The 7,908-nt window shown below is 48.1% G+C and overlaps 1 protein-coding gene across 1 annotated transcript in view; it reads right to left on the bottom strand.

Moving 5' to 3' along the window:
- The window catches only part of CDIP1 (cell death inducing p53 target 1), a 19,739-nt gene extending 11,927 nt beyond the window's left edge, over window positions 1-7,812 (bottom strand). Inside the window, exon 1 of the mRNA XM_017741258.1 lies at window positions 7,634-7,812. The gene's annotated coding sequence lies outside the window, so the exon portion shown is untranslated. The remainder of the gene's footprint in view (window positions 1-7,633) is intronic.
- Between the last annotated feature and the right edge of the window lie 96 nt (window positions 7,813-7,908).

Below are 7,908 nucleotides of genomic sequence, written 5' to 3'. Positions count from 1 at the left end.
CCGGGAAAGAGCTGATATTTAAATCCAGTGGAAAGGGTCTCTAGTCCCCGCTTGCTCAAAGACTGTGAAGATTTTGGAGGAGCTGAGTGGTCCCAGCAGTGCAGGTGGGAAGGACAAGCTGACGCTTCAGCACAGGCCCAGACTCCTGCCAGCACTTCCTGATATAGCACAAAGCAGAATAAAGGCATTAAGTTAATTAGGAGACAAACCAAAGATGCCTCTAAGAAAATGGCATGCACACACCAGCAGCAGCTTTTTATCCAGTGCTCAGCTAAAAACACAAGACCAGAAGAGTGGGCAGCAGCCAAAATCCCATCCCCACTGCATTCCTCTACTCCATGTTCCAGGCTTTATCCTCCCCGCCAACACACAGATCCAGCTCCCCTTTTGCCATGAGCTGGGTGACTGGGACCCCTGAGGACCTCAAAAGCATCCCAGGTTGGAGTCACTGCAGCAGGGGTATAGCGTTGGCTCTAGTCCATGATTTCCTTCCAAAACGGAGCTGCACTGAATCCCATGGGTTCCTTTCCCTCCTTTAAAAGGGTACCCTGCTTCTTATTTGGAGAAATAATCAATACAATCTAACAGGCTGCTTTTCATTCATCCCCAGCCAGAAATCTAATCTCCTGTTAACAGCACAGCCCTGAACACACCATTTATCTGCAGCGGGTACCAGCACGCGTGGATTTTACAGCTGTAGAGAGTGGGGCTGCCTGCATCACAAGGACTTAATTTATTCTCAGAAAGGCTAATTTAATCTGGCAGTGAATGTTCTCAAAGCCTCCTCACACAGAGCAGCTTTTCTCTTGGTTGGCTTAACAACAATACAGCATATCCAAAAACGTGGAGGGATGCTAAGGAAGAACACTGCCCCTGTGTTTTGAGCCCTCTAGTCTGAGAAATTTCTCTTGGTAACTACAGGCTTTCAGAAAACAGAGTCCCTCTGGTTTTTTAAAAAGCCAACTGTACTTTCAAGGCAAAATATACAACAGTTTAGGCTATTTCCCCCTCACATACAACCGTGTCTTGACAGAAAGAACTGGGCTCTTAATAAAACTAAAACCCAGCAAAGATTGTTTAGCTTTAGACAATTCATTCACTTCCAACTGCATATCAAGAGCAGCAGCCAGCACACCTGGCTGGGGGTGCTCCCTGCCACAGCAGGTGACTTTCCCCAGCCTGCACTACAGATAAATAAACCTCAGAACAAATCCAAAAGCTTTTTGTTTTAAAAGGCTGGGTAACTGCACCATAAAGTATTTCAGAGAGCATCCTTCAGCTTCCCAGCCCCTGCCATCTGCAGGGGGGCAATAAATAAGCCATCAGAAAGTTTTTTCGTTGTTTTTAAATTCTGTGTGGTATTTTCCCTTTACCTGTGACAGAGGTAGCATGTACCCAGAGCCAGGCTAAGCCACCTGATCCTGCATGGACATGGCATCACGTGCTGGTCCTCACCTGGATCTACCCCCTGCCCAGTAGATCACTGGAAAGCCAAGCACAGCTCCTTGGAGTCAGAGGGGCTCCAACAAGGCAGATTTAAGCTTTACAATAGACAGAACTGTAGAGTCCTCCACACAGGACTGTCACCACCATCCTGCTGGGAAAGAAAAGCTGCTGCTGTGCAAAGCCTGGATCATGTCAGAGAGGGCTCCTTTGCTATGAGGGCAAGAACGCGCCCCAGATGACATCCAACAATTTAGGGCGAATTAGCAATGTGGGAACAAGGCAAAAATCAGAGGGAAGCAGAGCATTTATGCAGGCCACAGGAGAAATAAAGAAGAAAACAACACAACACTCCCCTTGTTCCTATCTGTCAGGAGTTGCTGTCCCAAGAATAGCCTATTCAGAAACCAGGAAACTCAGAGAGCAGCAGGGAAGGGCTGAGTCATGGCCATTTGGAGAAAAAAAGAAACAACCCACAACAAACCAACCCAAAAGGCAAGGAGAGAAAACAGGGGACAACAGCTGTTCTGGATCGGGGAGATATGAACCAGTCAAACCAGAACATATTAGTCAATCTTTATTTTCAAAAGCTCTGCAAACACATGGTACTGCCATAAAAAGCAATTGACCCTCCCTTTGCTACTGGGAAGCAAATTGTTGTACCAGGAAAAGTTGCTGGTGCTTCCCGGCACCAGCCCCTGGGCACAACACCCCCTCAGCCATGCACAGCTGCCAGGACAAACTGCTCCCAGTTTGTGCCCTGATTTTTGTTCCTCTGCAGCATTAGCATCCAAATATCCCAAAGATTTACAGGCTGGACAAGTCCTTTCCCTTTGGAAAAGCACATCCATCTCAGGGATGCTATTAGCAGAGGGTGAGGAGCCATTTCCCTTCCCCACAGTGGAAGAGCACGAGGTAAAACATGACTTGGATGGGTTTCCCACAACTCTGTGGACAGATGAGCCAAAGCCAAGTGCTCCCATCTCACATCCAGCCTCAGCACTGCCTGTCTGGACCCCAGAAAGGCCAGGCTGAAGTTAGGTTTTGCTCAAGTCTTCCCACAAGACAGTCTTTGTTCTGTGACCTAAATGAAATCAATTGTACAATAATTCTCCCCAGGACAGCAATCCTGTTCACTCACCCATCATCTGAAAGATTACACCTGCTCTCCAGCTGTGGGACTCTGGGAGGAAGGGATTTCTGAGCAACGAGGGGCTTATTTTTCATACAATTCCTTGATGACCTCTCACAAATCAGGGAATGGGGTGGGGTTGTGGCTATCTTTTCAATCAAACAACTATGCTTCAAAACATATTTGGAAAAACACCTTTTAATTCATTTTATCTTGCCCTGTGAGGTACTGTCAGATTGAAGCTGCAAAGGTAGGAAGTGGGAAGCCCCTCAGAGCTGCTGCCTGTGGGGAGTGGGTCAAGACAAAGCCTGCTGTCGCCAGACTGTGGCAGATCACCTGTGCTCAGGTGTAACTGCTCACCTTTCCCAGCTCTGGGAATGGCTGGGAAAACCACAACCCCTTCATATGTAGGCCCAACCTTGACACTAAGTCCAGAATGACAGCTCAAGGAAACTGTCCCAAAGCAAACAGGCTCTCATGGTTCAGATTGTGAGTAAAATTCCTTTCCTCTGTGACCACACAATGCAAGGAGCAAATAAAGACGAAATACAGTTACAGCATGGGCTGATGTGCATGCATCACAGTAAGATGGGATGGATGGAATTTAGGATTGTAAGACAATGCAGGATGAACAGTAAATGTGTAAGCTTAAAGCAAGAATACTTCTTCCAAAAACATCTTTCAAAACTGTTAATAGGGAGCCAGGCTGTTAGGGCAAGGTAGGGAAGATTTTTTTTCTAAATGCAGAGACTGGCTATCGAAGAAGGTTCAGGAACATACACAGGAGGGGAAGTTTGGGGCAGTGGGACCCCCATCTCAGCACAAATGCTTTATCCTAAAATCTGTAGGAGAACTGGGTAATATTCTATTTTCTTATGTACAAAGAAGGCAAAGGACAGAACTATTACTAATGCACAGTAACTTTACTAATCACAGTAAGTAACAAATAAATTACTTAATTTGCACAGAAAGCCACAGCTCAGCTCTTCATTCTCTGATGATCTCAGGTTCCACCGTGCCAGGTGGTACAAAGTCAAACATGCACTGCCAGCAGCTGCTCTGCACAGTTCCTAAGACATTAATCACATTGCCACCTTTTGGGGCTATTTCTTTTATTTTCTTACTCTAAATGCAGGCCTGCTAAGAGAGCCCAGATTAAAGACAGCTGCACTGAAGTGCCTCACGTGGAGATGTGCAGCATGAAGCACTTTGCTCCTGCCTCCATCCTCCACCCAGATCGATGACCAGAACAGAGCTGCTCTCAAACAGCTGTTTCTCACCACCACAAATTCACAAATTTGAGACTGCAGCCACAAGGCAGCTTGCCAGCAGCTGCTCTGCACAGTTCCTAAGACATTAATCACATTGCCACCTTTTGGGGCTATTTCTTTTATTTTCTTACTCTAAATGCAGGCCTGCTAAGAGAGCCCAGATTAAAGACAGCTGCACTGAAGTGCCTCACGTGGAGATGTGCAGCATGAAGCACTTTGCTCCTGCCTCCATCCTCCACCCAGATCGATGACCAGAACAGAGCTGCTCTCAAACAGCTGTTTCTCACCACCACAAATTCACAAATTTGAGACTCCAGCCACAAGGCAGCTCAGAATGAATGGGCCCAAAGCAAAACTGTAACAGCAGCCGAGAGTCTCCCTGAGCATTTCACGCCAGAAATAAAAACTGAGCTCCCCCTGCCTCAGAGACTTTATTCTGGTGAGAAAATGGATCGTGGCTTCCTATGGCAGCTGCTCCAATTGCATTCCTTTTGATCAGAGGAGACAGGTCCTATGCAGAGCATGTAAAGATCTGACACTGCTCATGGAAGTGGCACAGCTTCTCTCCAGCTGTGAGATGGATACCCAGTGCTGTTTGGGAACAGCAGGAAAACAGCAAGGTGAACATCACATCCCAAGGCAGAAGTTTCTCATCATGTGTTTTTTGAAGGAAAAAGTGTACACAGACCTCTGTGTTTGCACACTTGTGTGCTCAGGTGCCTTGCTCTGAAACCTTCAGGAGAGTGGATTGGCTCCAGGCTGGAGTCCTCTGCCTGTATAAGAGCTGCAAAATCAGGTCCTGGAAGCAAAACCAACCAAAAACCTCCAGCGCTTTGCAGAACTACTGAAGTTCCCACTACAAACCATCACTGTTCTTGTATCAGGAAAAAGGGAAGAGTAGTGGACAATTCAAGTCCTTTTAAGGCATCACTGACTGCTGCTAAGAGCCACCAGGCACATCAGCATCTATTTGCTGTTTCCCAACTCTCCTGTCCGCCCTCTGTTCAGCAGCTTTGCACGGACCACTCTGGGAGAACACCTTCTGAGAAGATGGCACACGTCTCTAGAAACTCAGATATATTCAGTCCTGCTGCCTTTGTCATTATTTTAATCTCCATATTATGCAAATGCTATTTATTGCCTGTCTGGCTCACCTGGCAGCCACCAACCTTTCCTGGGAAGGTACAGGAAAACTTTCACATGGTACATTCAGCACATGTACAGAGCCCTGGTAACAGTGGCAGGAGTGAAGCACCAGCCCCATTGCAGACCCCACAAAACCCACTATTTAAAAAAAATTTAGTTTCTTTCAATCCAGGATATTCTCTCCCAATTAAAGCAATCATAAGAAATCAAATGTAGGGGTTTATAATATACCACAAACAGACATAGAACACTGAATTTCATACTTCTCTTTACCCACAAGCAGAAAACAAGTCTTGGATCAGAGCAGATACTAACAAGTTTGTGTATTTCCTTCCAAAACCACTCATCCTCATACTGGAAAATCAACCACATCCTTTGAACACATGCATTTATCTGCTAAATTCACATCTGAAAAGGAAAAAAAAATATTCTTTTATATAATAAAATTATTTTCATCCCTTCTTTGCTGTGTTAGTAAGACCATCAATGGCAACACTTCTGCAGGTACCAACACTGTGACAAGGACCCAAGCTCCCCCCAAAACATACAGATGTTGTGGACAGGCTTTAGTCTGGCCCCTGGCTGAACATTCCTCAGCTACAGGAGCACCTTAGCTGTGCTCCCAGAACGTGTTTGCAACCTGTGCTTCATCCAGAAGGAAAGCAGTGCCCATTGTGTGGCTTCCCAGGCACAGAAAGAGCTGATTAGGAAGCAACCTTCAAAAACTCTCATAAACACTCATAAAGCAACACCAGGTGCTGAGAGACATTCTCTCTCCCTTCATAACTGCAGCTGAGACAGAGCAGAACAGAAACACAAGGAAGTGAGTTTCAGAACTGAATTTGAGGTGCAAGACCTGTTGCGGGAACACAAGAAGCTCAGCATGGTCTTCCATCTTATTAGGAAGGGCTCAGGTTCTGAAATCAGAGAAGCTCCCTCATTGTTACCTGTCCCTGTCACACCTGTGGCAGGATGTTTTGGTACTCGGTAGGAACACACACATCCCCATTCCCAGCACCAACCTGAGTCAGCCCTGAGCAGACACGGCCACAGCAGCTCCACCACCCCTGTAAGAACAGCTGGGCACGACTGACCACGTTTGCTCCACTTGGCATTGCTTGGGGACATCTGGGGACACTGCTCCATCCCCCTGCCCTTGTTACAGCCATGAAGTCACTGCCTGCCTACCTCCAAGCAGGAATTAGCTCCTCACGTAACACCTAAGGAGAACAGAGCAGGTATATCGCTAAACACTTCCGCGGATTTCCTGGGGCACATGGATGTCACCACAACGTTGAGACAGAGAAGCCTTTGGGAGAGGGAAGTTTTCAGCCTGTGCTTTCTACGTGAGCTTGTTTAGCTCCTAAACGTGAATGAATGACATACTGTGGTTATATACCACGCTATGTCTACGTAACACTCACTGTAGTTTTCCCTGCTGCCTACTCTGGTCACACTGTGAAATCAGCAGGGCCCCTGCTGAAACTAAAGCCCCATTTTAAGTACTTTGGGTGAAGGGAACAAACAGGAGGCTCTTGTGCATATTCCCAAAGAGTTTCTCAGACAGTTCTACATACAGCCCAAACTCACTAGAATTAGAATTTGAAACATTAAAATCATTGTGCCTGACCTCGTCTCTACCACCCGGTATTTTAGGCTCAGCCTGGAATGTGACAGCTGCCAGTCCCCTTCTCAGTTCTCACTGGTGCAAGGAGACCACCTCAGAGCAGCTTTTCCTTGGGCCAAGGGGCACAAACCTACACTTGCAGAGACCTGGAGAAGTTTAACCTTGAGCATGGCTCACGTGGAGGATCCAGAGGACACTGGCATGGCAGTGTCCATCCCAGCCTGCATATTCCCACTCCTCTGCAGAGCCCTGGAGCTCTCCCCAGGATCCCAACCTCATTCCTCTGTTTAGCAGCAACCACCACTCCCTGTGCTTTTCCGAAAGCAATCAAACACTGCCTTACAGCTGTTACCCTTTGCCTCTCCAGTCCCCTTGGGAGGGAGAACCCAGATCTCACCATTTTAATGGTTAGAAACCTCCCAACTTCCCACTAATGTTTATTCCTTGGTTGCTGTGCCACATTATACATTAACTGAAGGAGCTCTCCTTATTTCACAGTGCCAGTGTGCCAGTATCATCCCCACCATCATAATTTCTCTTCCTATTTATCAAGACATCTCAGCTTCTTTCAGCTCCTCTAAAATGGGCTCATCCTCCCTTATCACTGGGCGAGCTTGTCTCTGACGAGCAGAGATAACGGGAAACACACATATTCGTTCCTAGGCCTGCTTCCCTGCTCTCCCAGGATCTGTCTGGATCGCATTTGCTCCTCTCTCAGCTGTGCCCTCCCTGCAGCCCCCGTCGTCCTCCCCGCCAGCTCACGACCTCGGCCGGGCAGCAGCGCTCGCCTTACACCGGGAAGTCTTTTCCCAAGTACACGACCTCGCTTTCCACCCGATTAAATTTCATCCCAGCTCTCCCGTCCCAACCCTTCCCGGCACTGCTGAGGGCACAAAGCTGAAGCTTTGTAAGATTTTAGCAGTACCCTGCGACAATTTGTCAGCGTTAAAGGCCCGTCCGAGGCCAGGGCTGCGTCCCGCTCCTCTCCCGGCCCATGTCCCCATCCAGCCGTACCTCTTCTGCCCGGCTCCGTAGCGAACGCTCCAGCCACGGCGGAGCACCGAGCCCGTCCCTCGGCCTGCCTCCTCCTCACACAGTTAAACAGGGGTTGATTTCCATCCCTTTTCTTCCCAGCAGCGTGGTACTGGTCTTCTCCTGCCTACGTCCCCGCCTACGCTCAGTGTCCCCTCAGCGCCGAGTGTCCTCCCGTGCTCGGTATCCCCCTCCGGTTCTCAGTGTCCCCCTCCGGTTCTCAGTGTCCCCCCCGGTGCTCGGTGTCACCCCCCGGT

The sequence above is a fragment of the Corvus brachyrhynchos genome, unplaced genomic scaffold (assembly GCF_000691975.1).
Source record: "Corvus brachyrhynchos isolate BGI_N302 unplaced genomic scaffold, ASM69197v1 scaffold58, whole genome shotgun sequence".
Classification (NCBI taxonomy): domain Eukaryota; kingdom Metazoa; phylum Chordata; class Aves; order Passeriformes; family Corvidae; genus Corvus; species Corvus brachyrhynchos.
This window is presented reverse-complemented; position numbering and strand designations above follow the sequence as displayed.